This window comes from Manis javanica, chromosome 17 (assembly GCF_040802235.1).
Source record: "Manis javanica isolate MJ-LG chromosome 17, MJ_LKY, whole genome shotgun sequence".
Taxonomy (NCBI): Eukaryota; Metazoa; Chordata; class Mammalia; order Pholidota; family Manidae; genus Manis; species Manis javanica.
Window position 1 is genome coordinate 49,026,618 of NC_133172.1, and position 16,748 is coordinate 49,043,365.

At 36.1% G+C, this 16,748-nt stretch overlaps 1 protein-coding gene across 1 annotated transcript in view; it reads left to right on the forward strand.

Moving 5' to 3' along the window:
* The window catches only part of SNTB2 (syntrophin beta 2), a 95,700-nt gene that overhangs the window by 1,623 nt on the left and 77,329 nt on the right, over positions 1-16,748 (forward strand). The gene's annotated exons all lie outside the window — the stretch shown is intronic.

Sequence of the window (16,748 nt, forward strand, 5' to 3'; positions counted from 1 at the left end):
AATCTGGAGAAATGTTTGAATAGCCGTATTATTACTGACTTTTAAGTGTGTATGTGATCTGTAACCTGGATCTTTTATGATGTCCTCTCCTTGAAGGATTCATGCATGTCAGGAGGTGGTAGAGTATTGTATATGTGACTTGAAAAGGCAAGTTGCTTACTTCAGAAATTTATGAGAGCTCAGCTTTCTTTCACTGGTGATTCAGTCAGTCAAGAAGCATTTGTTGCTGGATATGCGGAAGAGAATGTAAAAGATGATGTGTGACTATTTGGTCCCTACTTGGGGAAATGATAGAAAAATTCCAAACAATTTACATGTTGTTGATTATGTAGCACAAACTATATATAAGTGCCAAGGGAATGTAAAGTTAGAAAATAGTGGAAATTGGGATTAGTCAGGGAGGATTTTTTTCAAGGAGCTAAATCCTGAGCCAGGTCTCCAAGGAAGTAATGGACATAGAGATGAGTCAGAAGAGTATTCCTGGCAGAGGAAGACAGAAGGGAAGGGGTGGGGATTGGGGAGTAGGAAGGGACCAGTCATCAAACTGAGAGGCCAGAAGTCCAGCTTGGCAAAGTGATTTAAAGTTTTTTCCAAATCTGCTTGTAAATATTTGGAAGAATTTTAGTTTGCAAATAAATGATTTAATGTGCTCCAATTGTGGAATTCCAGTGTCCCACCTTTATAATATCCTATTTATAAATCTTATTTATATCTAATAGGTGAGGCTAGACACTGTGCAGAAATTAGTGTTAGTAAAATGAGTAAAATTATAGATCGTGGTTTGGGTGGTGTATGTATAAAAAAATTGATACCTTTAATGTGTACCTTGAAATTGGTCTAAATTTGGTTATTAGAATATTGAATATAATGCTACTTATATAGATAATACTCAGTGGTGATGGGCAGGCATTTCACCTCTTTACCCAATATTTTTTTAAAAACCCAGTTTTTGTTTAACATATAATTTGAACCTGGTATTTATGCCAATCAAATGAAAGTCATCTAATAAAATACTTCTCAGTATTGATTACTCTAAAATAGGACGCCTGTGCTTTTAGGAGGACTTACAAATGGCAACATAATAACATATTTAATGAGTGCCTTTTTACCTAGCACAAACCTACTTTTTTTCCTCCATTTTTGTAAAAGACAAGTAGTTTTTGTCTTTATATGCATGGAGAAGTATGAAATCGCACTTTCAAAACACTAAGCGATATAAAAATAAATTACTTAGAATGTGCAAAACTCACTGAAAACAGTGAATCAAACCACTCAAACATTATTTAAAATCAAGAGCTGGTGTCGCATCCTGGTAGGCCATTTTAGATTTTATGCTTAAGCCCTTAAAGTTCTAGAACTGCATTGTCCATTAGATGCCTTGAAACCTGAAAAAGTGCCTTAACATGGCACAGAGATGCTCTTTTATGGTGTGGGCAGGGAATTTCAGGCATGCCCTTGCCACCCCCAAGCAAAGGAAAACAGTAGTCTCTGATTGTCTGTGGTTAGGGAACAGAGATGAAAGGTTCCTTTTTATCTCATGGGTTTGTAGGGATTACTTATTCACGTATTGAAAATTTATTCAACTCTACCCTGTGCCATACCTGATTCCTGCCCTCAAGAAGTTTGGAGTTGAGATGAGAGAGGTAAGAAGTAAGTACAGCAAAGCGCTAAAAGTGCTGTTACCGTAGAACTCAGGAGAGGGCACAGTGCAAAGGCAGATAGATAGGAGCTGTAGAAGCCCATAGTGGGGATCAGAGGTCGAGGATGCCCAGGAGAAGGTTGATGGAGAAGTTAAAGCTCGAATTGAGCCTTCCCCTAAGAAGAGAAAGCTGCCGCCAATAAAAACACACAAGTGAGAGACATTAAGAGGTTTTTCTGCGCAGTGAGGGTGGAGTACAAATGAGCACTTTGTGGTCTGACAGACATGGGTTTATTTCTGGCTAGTGGTTTGTAACCCCTTGGCAAATTATTCGACCTTGCTAAAAGCCTTAGTTTCCCCATGTAAAACCAGGGTGTAATAATATCTCCCTTAATAGGTTGTTACTCATTTGACAGTGTATGCACCCTGAGCTTTTTTAGGGACCAAAAATATAGTAAACAGCAACAAAGTTGGATTGAGAAAGGTAGGACCAGGTATTGAAGCTAAGCAGTGAGTTAACAAAGACACCCTCAGGATAGTCAGGTTAAGTTGTTAAAATCCAAGGCTCCATTTTACTTCTGTGTGTTAGAAATAGGGTTTATCTATAAAGCTTCTAGACTATATTTTTCAGACTGGGCAATTGACTAAATGAACATGAATTAGACTACACATGGAAGAGTGTTCCAGGGGAAGTAAGGGAAGACAGTATAAAGTGTTCAGCTTAAGGTTTGATATTTGAGAAAAGATGACTTAGTTTTGAAGCAGTTCTCATTGAATATTGTCATCTTTTGTTGCCTAAATATGATTCTTAAAGAATTGTTACCAAATCTGAAAAGAAAATGGTTGAGTGTATAGAGAAAGTGGGCTGGCATGACATTCAACTTCAGAATTGAAAATAATTTTTGTATCTCGAATGGTTTGAGATTTTGAGTGTCATATGTCACAGTTCTGTGTATTAGGGGACATACAACAAACACTGACATTATTAGGCTGCTAAAGTAAAGAAGCTTGTTTGGTTTGCTACACTGCCACTTTCTTTGTATGTTGGCCAAGTTGAGAGTCTCCTAGGAAAAACATTTTATATTTTCTTTGAGACTTTGCATGTATATTCATTCATCTGTCGCTTAAGTAACAACTAAATTGTCAGGAAATTTGTGTTTCTGTGTTTGTCTTTTTGTTTAATTGGCCTTTTTTTTTTGTATCACTTGAATGGTTAGACATATTTACATGAGAAGCTATGTCTTTGTAGCCAGATTATTTCTTACAGAGTCCCCTTCATGCTAAAATATGCCCTCCAGATTATTATTAGAATATGAGCAGCTTATTGATTTTCATACAGAATGGTTATGAAAACTCAAAAGAACATTTTTAGTAACCATAATGAGACTTTAATTTAGATCTCAAAAGATAACTCAGCAACTTCAACTGACACATTCCCTGCTGTGTAGTCCTTCTGGGATAAAGGTTACTTTACGTTGTGATCAAATGTGTGTTTTTGTACATAAGGATGTGGTACAGCCTGTGGCTTTGGAACAGTGTTCTGCTGTTCTGAGCTGACTTTTCAATGATCTAATCACTCTCCTTGGCCGGGTTAGCACACTGTTCTAACCAACTGAACAACAGAAGATGCTACTTGCTTGCATTTTTTGCCCCTAAATAGTACAATAATACCTTATGTTTTTATCAGGATTTTAAAATCATCTGTGCATTTTTATCTGTATTGTCTCATTTGACCTTTACACAGGACTTTGAGGTGATGGGCTGTTTATCTTTGTTTTACAGATGGTTACACTGAAGTTCCTTAAAGTTAAGTGAATTCCTGAAGGTCTCAGAATTTCTCTTGATTTTTAGAGAAAAAAATTTAGTGTTTCCTTTGGGTAAGAGGGAAAATCTTAGCTGGCATTAAAAAAGTTGTAAAGTCTCATCTTCCAAATGAGGAATTAATGACCAGAAGGTTGAGTGACATGTTTAATGTCATCTAACTAATTAGCAGTGGAACTTGGACCAAAACCCAGTTTAGTGCTTTCTGCCTTGTGCCGTGCAACCTACAAGCAGTCAGATCTTTTAGCATCTCCTGTGCATCTATCATGTTGTAATGTGTTTTGAGAGAACAGCGTGCAAAAGAAGCTGAAGGTGATCCTGGCCATCATAGAACTTAGACTGAAATTGGGGAGGGAAAACTACCTCATAGAGAGTAACTGGTAAAATGTGCAGTATTCACTCTTCAAGAGTTACCTGAAGGGAATGCTCAGTTGAGGGGCTGGAAGAATTGAGTATGACTTCATGGAGAAAGGAAAATTTGATCTGAGGTTTCAAGGACAGGTTGTCTCTGTAGATGGAAGGCAGTCCAAGTTGAGGGAGTAACTTGAGCAAAAGCCAAAATGAGCATGACACATGATAGGAAGTGAGGAGAATAGGAAAATAGGAATGGATTTAGAGGAAGAAAATAAAGCTGGGTAGATAAATTGGAGCCAGATTATGCAAGGCCTTGAAAGCCAGCCAGAGGAATTTGGACCTTTTTCATTCTGTCAGTCACCATTTATTAAGTACCTACTGCAAACAAGGTGTTGTGGTAGATACTGGGAATTCACAGTTGTGAGTAATCCCTGCCCTTTAGGCTAGTAAGGAAACAGTTATAGGCTGGGGTAAATGCTTTAGGAGAGGTAAGAACATAGTAACCTGAAAGAAGGGGTAGAAATGCAAAAGAGACAGTGTGTCAAAGGTAAGAAAGTGGTAAGTGGTGTGCTGAGAGAAGTGAAGCATGGAAAGGGAAGGGAGTCTGTACCTGGAGAGCAGGCTAGAAAGGTAGGCAGAGGCCAGATCATTAAGGACCTTGTGTGGCAGTGCCAGGCCGTGGTCTCTAAGTGGGGTTTGTATTTGCTTTCCAACCTTATAAAAAGAACTTGAGCCTTATTAATATTTAATGTGTAGATAACACTTCTCTCACTCAGTCTTATAAAATGGTGCTATTACACATTCTCTATGCAAGGTGATGTCTCTAGGGAAGAGTGGAAGCTTGACAAAGCAGAGGAGGTGGTGACCTTATTAATTTGTCTGCTGTTATCATATTGCAACTTACTGCAGTTTACTTGAGCCTCCTTGGGTGGATTTTCATTATATTGTTTGCTTTTAACTAAATTAATCTTCACAAAACAAATAGTGTCTTGAAAATTTACACAAAGAAATGGATTGAAGATAATTCTAATACTGCAAACAACAAAAAGATAGAGCTGACAGTTCTCCTAGTAGGAGCTCTTTGTCCCATTTCAACGTAATCAAAGAAATCAGCCTAAAATTGCCAAGAAGACTATTTGAAATGTGGATTAAATGCATTATCATTGATAACAAACTTTACCCAGAATGTATTGCACTTTGAGTCATATGGTAGCTAATGATAGTATGACTTCATCAGAAATATATGTTAGTGTATTTATGTCATCTTTATCTCATTCTTTCTTGATTTCTATGTTTTATAATATATGTGTGTTAATGAATATTTATTGATTGAGGGTGTAAATTAAATTTTTACTGATAAGAGTGTTCTGTTAAAAGTTTTATAGGCCTGGGAGCCACCCAGGCTTTAAAGTGCTTTAAATGAAGGAATGATGACTTAGAAAGTTCAGAATGGCAGATGGAGTGTAAGAGCTCAAGACATTAGGTAAGGGAAAGCCGTTAGGAGGCTTTTGCAACAAAAGATAGTGAGACAGGATAGGACAGTATGAAGCTGAAAAATATTAATGAGATAAAAACAACATGTGTAAATGATCAATTATTTGGGGGCTAAGAGAGAAAAGTGGAGGTTAACTCCTAGGTTTCTGGCTTGGAAAACGATTACTGTGAAACCAAAATGAATGGGGGAGGAACCAGTTTTTTGGGTGAAGATAAGAAGTTTGGTTTGGACATGTTGAATTTGAGTTACCTGTGTGCCATCCTTGTACAAAAGGGCAGTAGGGGTTTGAAGTACAGATTTGTAGACAAGAGAAATGTCAGAACTGAGCTGGACTTATGAGATGTCAGGGTACATAATGATTGATGTTATGAGTGTGGATGTAATCATCAAGAGAGAGTGCAAAATTAAGAAAGGAAGTAAAGCCAGGATGGAACCCTGCTGAACCTCTACACTTAGAGTGAGAGTGGAAGAGGAATCTGGGAAAAAATGGTCCAGGAGGAAGGGATAGAGTCTGGAGAAAGTGGTACAGTGGAAATCAGGGAGGCAAGAGTTTCAAAAAGGAAGGGATAATCAATAACATCAGTTGCTACAGAAGCCAAAAAAGTCGAGAAGGAAAAAGTAATCCAATTGGACTTGGTAATTAGGGAGCAAGATCATTAGAGTTTGTTGATAGGGGGAATCTACTAACCATATGTTGCTCATGTAATTGTAGATTAATGATACCAAAATAAAATAAATAAAATAAATAAAAGACCATTAGAGTTCTCATAAGAGCAGTTTAGCAGAGTGATAGGAACAGAAGGCAGTGAGTAGACTGTTCTTTTTAAAAGCTTCTCAGAAAATTAAAATAAGCAAAGATGGTAACTAGATTTGAATGAAATGTCCAAGGCAGGTTTTACTTTTGTGGTTGTTTATTTTAAATGGGGAAGAATTAATTGGGATATGTTTGTACAGCAGGGAGAAAGGCCAACAGAGAAGGGTAGAAGTTGAAGAGATAGGAAGTGTGGGGAACTGATGCAATCCATTTTTGAGCCAGGAAGTGACATGATGGGAACAGAATTTTGGATTGGCAGCAGTGGATGCACTGGATGCAGTACAAAGAGGAAAGCCCAAAGGTAGGAAAAACTACAGCTGCTGTAGTGAAAAGCAACAAGCAGAGCAGAGGTGATAGCCTTGAAGAGGGTGTGGTAGGGGGGTGGCACTGGCAATAGAGAGGAAGAATCAATTCAGAAAATATTCTGAAGCAGGCACTTTTTCCCAGGGGCCAGCATAATCCACTGGGGACCTTGTCTTAGTCAACTGCCTGTGTGCCCAGCAGTTTGACACAGAGAGAATCTCTGGCAGTGAGCCTGTTACTAGCACAGGCCTTTGATCCCTCAGAGACGTTGGGGTGCAGAATTAAGGCCGTTGTTTTAAAGGAAGAAATGACAGGCTGTGGGGGCAGATTGGATGAAGTGAGTTAGCCCTGAGATTTCTAGCCAGGGAAAGTAGAAGAATGCTTGTTACAAATGGGGGGGGAAAAAAAGGAAAATTGGGAGGGTATTAGGCTTATACCACTGAGCTTTGTTATAAAGCACTTAGGCAGTGTGACTTAGTTTGCTGGCTGTGGAAATTGAGAAGAAAAACTTTAGTTATAAACATTACATCTAGTCACACAGCATAATGACATAATCTTTCTTTTTTAAAGGGATTTTTTTTTTCTTGGTTAGAGGAAGGAGCTTTTGGCTTCCTTTGGAGAAATGATGTATGTTCAGGTAAGTTTAATATTTTGTGTCTGGATAAATAGTTGACCGAGTTCCTTTATTTACCGTTCCAAGGAGAACACAGTTTCCTTCATAAAGTTGGTGTTTTATTTCAGTATAAAACAAAATTCATGAAACAGTTTTGCCTAAGAACAAAGTGTCAGTGATTATGATGTCAGATTTGCCTTTTGAAAGGAGTAAAAATTAAAAAACTCAAATTTGATTCCATTTCTGTGAACTGGCTTCCAAGACATTGCTAGGATGCTTTAATATATAACTGTTTAGAGTATGTGAACTGCAGATTTATTTTAAAACTTTCTTTGACTTTTCTGTAATATTTTTCCTTTCTATCACCTTCTGAACCTCTTGTTTCTAATTTGCAAATTATTTAGAATGCTTGATAAAAAGTAAACTTCATGGGACAGAGAACTGAGGAAGTTGGGTCATGTATCTTTCATTTTAATTAATCTGTCATGTATATAAACCTTATGTTACACCTCACACTTAGAAAATGGGACACTTTGATTTTTCATTGAAAAAGAAACAAAAATTACAGATTGATTTTTATTTTTCATAAAATGAGTTGCTTAAATAACTAAAATTTAAAAGAAAGAAAGAAAGAATAGGTACATGGTTTAGTCAAGGCTCTTTGGCTTCAAAGCACAGAAACCTATTTAAGCTATTTCAAATAAAAGGGTTGGAGGTATTGTAAAGACACATGGGTCCCAAAATCCAGGAAAAACTGAGCAGCCAGACCTCTGGAATGTAAGGAAGCAAGGTAGTGCCAAGGACCACCCCACCCTGCCCACCCCACTCGCGTGTCCCCTGGTCGTGGAGCCTCTGTTTCTCTCTGAGAGTATCTTTTGCAACAGCTTTGTTGTAGTGCTTTTATGGTTTCATTTTTTACATTTAACTTCTTAATCTGTATAGAATTTATTTTGGCATATGGTATGCAGTGGAGATTTAACTTTATTTATTTTTCCAAATAGTTAACTGATTGTCTCAGCATTATTTATCTCATTGTCTGATAGAGACAATTGTCTCATTGATGGGATTTCCTGTAGTGCCATGTGGGGAAAGATTCCAAAGCCATATCTTGGTTCAGCAAGAAAGCATGCTGTGCTAAGTGATGTCTGCAGTGAGGTACAATACACGTGCTACGTGTCTGCCACCCTAGGAATGACCTGTCCTTTCATCACTGGTTTGAAATGTACCTTTTATATATATATATATACATATATATATGTATATATATATATTTAGTGTTTATATACTCTGTGATCTGATTCTGAATTTTCTTTTATATTCTGTTTAAGTGTTTTGTAACATATCACTATCATATTCTATGTTGTACCTTTAACATTTAATGTCTGTTAATTCATGTAGACTGGTATAGTTACCAGAAAAATTTGAAAAATAACAATAAATAATTGCAGGCTGGTATAGTTACTTATTTCTCCTGATAAATTTTGGGATTATTTTATTCTTTAAAAAATCCTTTGGGATTTTGATTAAAATTGGATTAGATCCATAAATTAATTTGAGATAACTAATATCTTTGTAATATCTCTTTCCCAACCATTCTTCTAGAAATATTGGACCTCACTCATCCATGTTCCAATCATGTGGCAAGGGGTATGAGATGTTCCAATTGGCCAGGCCTAGATCAGGTCCTCATCTTGGAGCCAGGGACTAGGGCAACTCCCTTGGCCCATGTGGACTGATAGTGGGGGTTTCTCAAAGGATAATCAAGGCCATGTTACCAGAACAGGGAACGGATGTTAGGCAGACATAAACAACAGACTTCCACTATGATGTTCTAAAAACATCAGAAGACAGTATTAGAGATTAAATAGCAAACTACCACATTAGTTAAGAGATTTAGAAACTTTATTATAGACAGCTGTCAAAGGATAGCAAGAAGAATAAATTTTCTTGAGTACCTGTGAGGTAGTTGGGGCTTTTCAAAAACTCTTGACAGTCCAAAGTGAATAATAAATGATCCTCAGCATTTATTTTTGTGACATTTTGAACATTACTTTTGTATGAATTTCAAGCAATGTTACAAGTATGCATTATCATTTATAATTAGGACAAAAAAATACTCAGGGATAGGCCTTAAGGTTAGAAGTAGTTTGGGATAGAGAAAAATCGTTGTCAAAACAGACATACACAGTTGTTTTTTTATTTAATTTTGGTATCATTAATGTACAATTACATGAACAACATTATGGTTACTAGACTCCCCCCATTATCAAGTCCCCACCACATAGCCCATTACAGTCACTGTCCGTCAGCATAGTAGATGCTATAGAATCACTACTTGTCTTCTCTGTGTTATACTGCCTTCCCTGTGCCCCCCGCCTCCCACCTACATAATGTGTGCTAATCGTAATACCCCTTTTTCCCCCTCATCCCTCCCTTCCCACCCATCCTCCCCAGTCCCTTTCCCTTTGGTAACTGTTAGTCCATTCTTGGGTTCTGTGAGTCTGATGCTGTTTTGTTCCTTCAGTTTTTTCTTTGTTCTTATACTCCAGAGATGAGTGAAATCATTTGATACTTGTCTTTCTCTGCCTGGCTTATTTCACTGAGCATAATGCCCTGTAGCTCCATCCCTATTGTTGCAAGTGGTAGGATTTGTTTTCTTCTTGTGGCTGAATAATATTCCATTGTGGACATACAGTTTATTAAGTAAGAATTATTTTGGTTGCAGAAGCCCAAACTAAACTAAGCAGAAATGAAATGTGTTGCATCACATAACTTGTAAGACTGGGCTGGATCTAGGTTTAGGTCTAGAGGAATCCAAAGGCTCAAATTATCTTGGTGACAATATCTCCTGTGAGAGTGCATGTAGGAGTTTAGCCAAGTAAACTCTCAATAATATCATTATTTCTATTTTAATTTTTAAAAATTCACAATTGAGCTACAAAAATATTTTAAGCCCTATAGCTTCAATATCCACAGTGTTGATAGTGGATCTAGGTTTAGGTCTAGAGGAATCCAAAGGCTCAAATTATCTTGGTGACAATATCTCCTGCTATTGAGAGCCCAATTCTGTGTACTTAGCTAAGACGGTGCCGGCAGTTCTAGGAATATATTTCCCTAACTTAACAATCCCTATTACTGAAGAAAAGTTTTTCTTCTGTCACCCACATATCAGTCTCTGGGTAGGACTCTGACTAGCTCTGCTTTGTCTACCCCTTGGAGCTCTCACTGTTTCCAAGGTGATGGGACCCATGATCTAGGCTCGGGTCATGTGCCCATCCCTGGTGTATTGAGATTGGCAACCTCACCAAACTATGAAATGTAAAATAGAGTGGTTGCTAGGCAAATTTAGGTGCAGTATAACAATGTGGATATTGAAGCTATAGGGCTTAAAATATTTTTGTAGCTCAATTGTGAATTTTTAAAAATTAAAATAGAAATAATGATATTATTGAGAGTTTACTTGGCTAAACTCCTACATGCACTCTCACAATTTATTCTTTCAACATCCCTAAGGGGCAGGTGGCATTGTGTCCATTTTAAAAATGAAGAAATTGAAGACTGGAGAGATTAAATACTGCCCAAGGTCACAGTACTGGGTGGTAGAGGCAAAGTAGTTACTCAGATTTATCAGACTTCACAGCTCTTGGGATCTTCATAGACTACTACTCTGATGGATAGGTTTAGGTTAAGAAGCTAGCAAGTCTAAAGAGCAACAGAATTTATTGTTATGATTTACTTAATGTGTAGGAAACTATGCTCTGGATTCTGTGTTGTTGCATCTGTCTGGAGATTATTGTTAATGTCTCCCAGTCTGTTCTCTGATTTTTCATGCTGAGCACAAATAGATAGCTGTATGTGATTAGTCAACTCCTATTGAATACCCACACTCTGCTAGGCACTCCGGGAGAAATGGAAAGAAAATATGAGTTCTACAGACCCTGCTTTTGAGAAGTACCCAAAATGGGTTTATAAGTGCTAATAAACTATACATAAATTAATCCAGGTTATTTCATACATTACAAGTGGTAGACAAATGCTGAGAGAACTTAGAATAAAGGAGCAACTAATATTAAGGATGCATTTTGGTGTCAGGTGAGAGAATGGGTGTGGGAGGTAGGAAAGATAGAGGTATTCTATATTAGGGGAATGGCATATCCCGAAGGCAAAGACGGGAACAATGAAATGGTGTTCAGACTCCAGTAAATACATTTGATTGAATAGTTGATTTTTGAGACTCTGGAGTGCTGACTTTTAAATAATTTTACTCTCTTCTTAGTCAAAATGATAAACTGGCATCTTTGATACTCTTATAAAAATTTTTATCCACTAACTGCACTGTAATGCCAAAATCAGTTTTTCTTATGTAATTATTCTAGTCAAACTTTTTTTGTTCACTTTTCCATTTTGAGTATAAAACTATGTTATTTAACTTTTTGAAAAATATACCAGTTTTAGCAAAGTATCATTATCCAAACTGTATCCACCTTTACAAATAAATATATGCCTGAATGAAACACAGTCTTTCACTGAACACTTAAGTGTCTGGATTTGTTTCCTTATTCTGCTGTGATGGTTGTGTAGGAAAAGTATTTAAATTGTCAGCTGTTTTCTCTTCTTTGTAAAGGCTATCTACATTTTAGAAAACTACTAGCAATCTATACTGTATTTTAGAGTAGTAAGGATAAATATCAGTCTATAAAAGTCTCTTCAAAAGTTATTAATTACATTCCAGAATAAAACTGTTCACAATGAAAATAAATTGAAAAAAAAACTGAACTGGTTTTGGGGAAACAGAAATTCTGCAGAAAACAACAAAAGACTAAAGTGAATTTCTAAAAATCAGTTCACCATGGATGTTTTAATATTGATCTGCTTAATCCATTTACAGTGTAGTAGATCTGATTTTTATACTTGTTAATTTCACTTTAGGATACAGAATAATGATAGTACTCACAAGAGTAGTATAAAGTTTTTGCACTAGAAAATAAATTAGGTAACTTTAAATGCTGTCAAGCTGGTTTTAGCAGCCAGGCCTTGCAAGTAGTTTCAGACAACCATATTTGTATTTATATTTTCATGTATATATTTTTAAAGAAAAAAATGTTTTCCTTGATGTTTTTCCTCTGCTTCTCTCTAAAGTGATTATGGTTGGGAGCAAGACCTAATCTGCCCTTACTCCTCTACCACCTACCAGTTTCCTCCCACTCTTCTTTTATTTCTCATATTTCCTCCTACTTCCTCTGTACTTGGGTCTCAAAAGAAGTCTTTGGAGGTTCTTAAGGCATTTCCAACCCTCGAGATGTAGCTACAGAAACATCCTGAGTCTTCTGGTACCAAAAATGTTTCAGTTCCAAACTGAAGCATGAGAGGACAAGATACTTGGGGGGAAAATTGCAACAAAACATGTCTGATGGCCATTAGCTCTCTATGGGACCTTGGAAAAAATAAGTTCAACATTACTGTTCTTATCTATTTACATATTTATTATTTATTGTCTTCCAGTTCCCATATTTTATCACTCTAAATGTGAGATAGAGACTGATGAGTTATAAACTGACTATATACAAATATATGGATAGTCAGATAATTAGAATATAATCAAATTATTGTTAACTTTAAAAATATTCTAAATATGACTGAATCTTTGGTCATTCAGATGGAACCTTTGGATTTGTAACACCTTTTTGTGAACTTTATTGTTGGGCAAGAGGTGCACAGAAGTGCAAGATAAGAGATTTTATGTCATAGATTTGCAGATATATCAGCTTTTGCTCTTCCACCTTTCATTATAATTAGTAACCAATCTTTAGACCAACACAGGCAGCATTTATAAAGCTATCCTTTCCTCCAAGCCGAAAAGAATCATTCAGGGAAGAAGGAATATTTAGTGATCTGGATTGCAGTTAATTTTGCCTTGATTATTATGTAACTTGAGGTTTGTTCATTGTTCTTTAGTGAATGAGGGCAAGACTCTCTTAATGAATATTGCAAAGAAAGGCCAAAGTCTAGGACTTAGATGCCAAATAATTCCTCCTCTTTGCCTTTTTTAGTGTGAAAAATCAGCAGAAAGGGGGGAATTACTTACATAAATATTATTTGTGTTGGCCATTGTTGTAAAGCAAACTTAATGATGTAGGTAAAATTTAGATGGTAGGAATCTTTTCACTAGGTTGGTGTTCCATTTTTTTGCAAAACATTTAATATTAGCATTAGCATACTGGCGTGAAATTATTTTTATGTTAGGCATTCTCTTCCTTCGAACAGTATTTTTGGCACCTAGCAAAGTGCCAGTCATGTCACTAGTATTATGTATGTTTGTTAAATGAAAGGAGAATAGAATATACAGACCATCAAATCTTAAGTATAAAAGTGTCATTTAAAATACAGGTGACCTAACATTGCTATTGCAATGCGGTTCATTTTTGAGGTTCATAGAATTGGAATACAAGAAAAAAATATTTTTTATACACAAAATTCAGGATATGATTATTGCTAGGGCACCAGGAAGATGAATAGAGTCAGGGAGAGGTTCATGGGGATTTTTTGTTAGGAATTAAAACTGAACAAATACAACAGAATGTTAAGATGGATAAAGTTGAATTATGTGATTGTTCATTATATAGTACTCCTTATTCTTTAACATATTTTAAATATTTTACTGTGTTTAAAATTGAGATAAAATTTTAAAGTTGTTCATTAATTTTTACTTGAATTAATTATGACCCCTTAACATTTTTATTGAAGTATAACTAATATACAATAATATGTTTTTAGGTGTTCAGGTCAATGAGTTCTGACAATCATATACACCTGTGTAACCACTACATAAGCTATAGAACATTTCCATCACCCCCAGAAGGTTCCCTCATTGCCCTATCCAGTCAGTTCCTAGCCCCACCCTAATCCCAGGTGACTACTGTTAATTTTTTTCACCGTATATCAGCTTTGGTCTTGAAATCTATAGGAATGCAGTCATGCAGGAGGCACTCTTTTTTATAAATTTTCTTTCACTTAACGTCATGTTTTTGAGATTTGTGGTTATTAAATATGTCAGTAGCTGATTCTTTTTTAATGCTGATTAATACTCCATATAATGCTGATTATACACATATACCATAATTTTCCTGTTTTGATGGCCATTTGTGTTGTTTTCAGTTTCTGGATGTTACAAATAAGAATGCTGTAAACATTCTTGTTCAGTTTTTTTGGTGTGTGTGTAAATATATGTTTTCATTTCTCTTGTGTAAATAATAATTAGAAGTGGAAGTGCTGATTCATATGGTAGATAGATGCATGTTTAACTTTATACGAAATTGTGAAACAGTTCAGTAGAGTAGATGTACCATTTTATGCTCCCAAAAACAATGTATGAGAGTTCCAGTTGCTCCACATCCTTGCTAATATTTGGTGTTATTAGTCTCTTTAGTTTAAGCCTTTTCGGGGCATGAAACAGCATTTTAAAATTTCCATTTCTCTGATAAATAAAGATAAGCCACTTCCCACGTGTTTATTGAGCATTCATATATCTTAAAAAGTGTTAAATCTTTTACCCATTTTTTTAAAACTGGTTTTTTAAAAATTGTTGCTGTGTATAACTCTTTATATATTCTGGATACAAATTTGTTGTCAGGTGTGTTTATTGTGAATATTTTTTCCAGTTTGTAGCTTGTCTGCTCATTTTCTTTATGTTGGATTTAGATGAGCTGAAACTTTTTCTTTCATGGTTAGTGTTGTATGTCTTGTCCAAGGAATCTTTGCCTGCTTCAAGGTCATGAAGATATTCTGTGTCTTCTTGAACCTTATGGTTGTATTTCAAATCTAGACCTATGGTCTTTATTTAAATAATTTTCATAAATTGACTATTTTTCTTTGCTATTACTTCATCCTCATCTGACTGATAAGGTTCTTCTACCTTTAGACCCTCATTATTTTTCTTTGTGGGGTAATGGCAGGAGACTGCTCTGTAACTTTTACCAGGCACTTTACTAGACACTGCTTTCACCTGTTCATTCTTGTATATTCCTTCTTCAGTGATGTTGCAGTGAAATCTCAGGCAACTGAGTCATCTCTCTGTTTTTGTTTTCTTTTGCTTTTTACATTGCTCCCTATCATACTGTTAGGGCCCGCAAGGGCCTGGCTTTAAAGCAGAATATTCAGGAAAGCCATAGGAAAAAACATCCTGGCCTAAAAGTTGCTGCCTGGAATAATGAAGTACATTATATGTGAATACATGATGATTTAAAGGATTTTGATGCCTTCTTTTCCTTTATTTAAGTATCTTGTTAGCGCTGGAATGGTATTAATGCCATAGAACTAGAAGGGCTACTCATTAACAATAATAAATGTTAGAGAATGTACTAAACCAAAAATTGCAGCCTTACAATTTGTAAGACTCTTAAATGCAGATCTGTACAAAAGAGCAGGCTAACTTATTTTGGGGATGTTGATGCTGAACAGGGGAAGGGAGGGTGGCAAAATAGAAAGAACTAAGGAGGCCTGAACGTAAGACCTTTAATAATGTCAGTAAGGTATTCATTTTATCCTTTTCAAGAAATCTCAAATTATTTATGAAAGGAATGTTTTTTTAAATTGGGCCTGGGGAACTGTTGCTAAATCATTGGGTGTTAAGCAGGTTAGGATACAGAGTATAGTTGAAAGGAATGTTAATCTTCTTAGATTCTGTTCATTGTCAACAACACACCGAAACAAACAAACAAAAACCCACCCCCGAGAAACTATTCTCAGATTTTCAAAAGAAGTTTGAACAGTTACTTTGGATTTCTTATTTGGAGGGTTATAATCTTGAGTTTGGTTACAGCATTGTTGTAAGCAATCAACGCCTATAATTATTCATGATCAATTTATTGACAAGCTACTTATTTTCCTAAAATATTTCATCTCAGGTTTCTCTTACCCTCTCTGGTCCTAGGTTTAGAGTGTGTTTCCACAATCTGCTGCATTTACTATTAGAGGGAAGATGAATTTTAATATTTGATTGAGCAAAATGTAATCAGAGAGGTAAAGTTGCTGCTGCAAAATAACAAAAAATCCTGAAGATTTAAGTTATTTTTGAACTGGTGTGGACTGTTTCTGTATCCTTTGCATTAGTGAGAATGGTAGAGTTAGAAGTCTTAACTCCCCCCTAGAATTCTGCTTCTTACATGTTTCGGTTTGCTGGCTGTTCGTGCATGACTTTTCCATGACTGGCCCAGCAGTATCTCCTCAGCAGTGGGAGAAAGTTGCACTGCTCTCATGGGCCAATGTAGGTATAGTCAAGGCAAGTGTTAGGCAATCAATGGCTTATTACGGTCCACCAGAAAGTTAAAGATCTAGAAACCTGTAGGTCAACAAAGTAAGGTGATTAGAACAGTCCAGGGTTGTCTATCTTCCAGGGCAAGAAAAAGTACTATGGAACAGAATGTAGAATATACCCAAGTGAAATCTATTCTGATGTGATGATTGTATTGTATTGTAGATATAGCATTGGCTTTGAAGCCAAGTAGACCTACTGTTCTGCATGATGTCAGGAAAATAACCGACACTCTTTAAGCTTCAGGCTCTTTTTCAGTTGAATGATTGTGAAGGTTACAAAAAATATTTTATACAAAGTATCTAGCACATACTACGTATTCAAAAAATGTTAGTCTCCCCTGCCTTCTATACTTCACACCTGGATGGAAAAATGTTTCAGGATCTCTTTCTGCCTGTC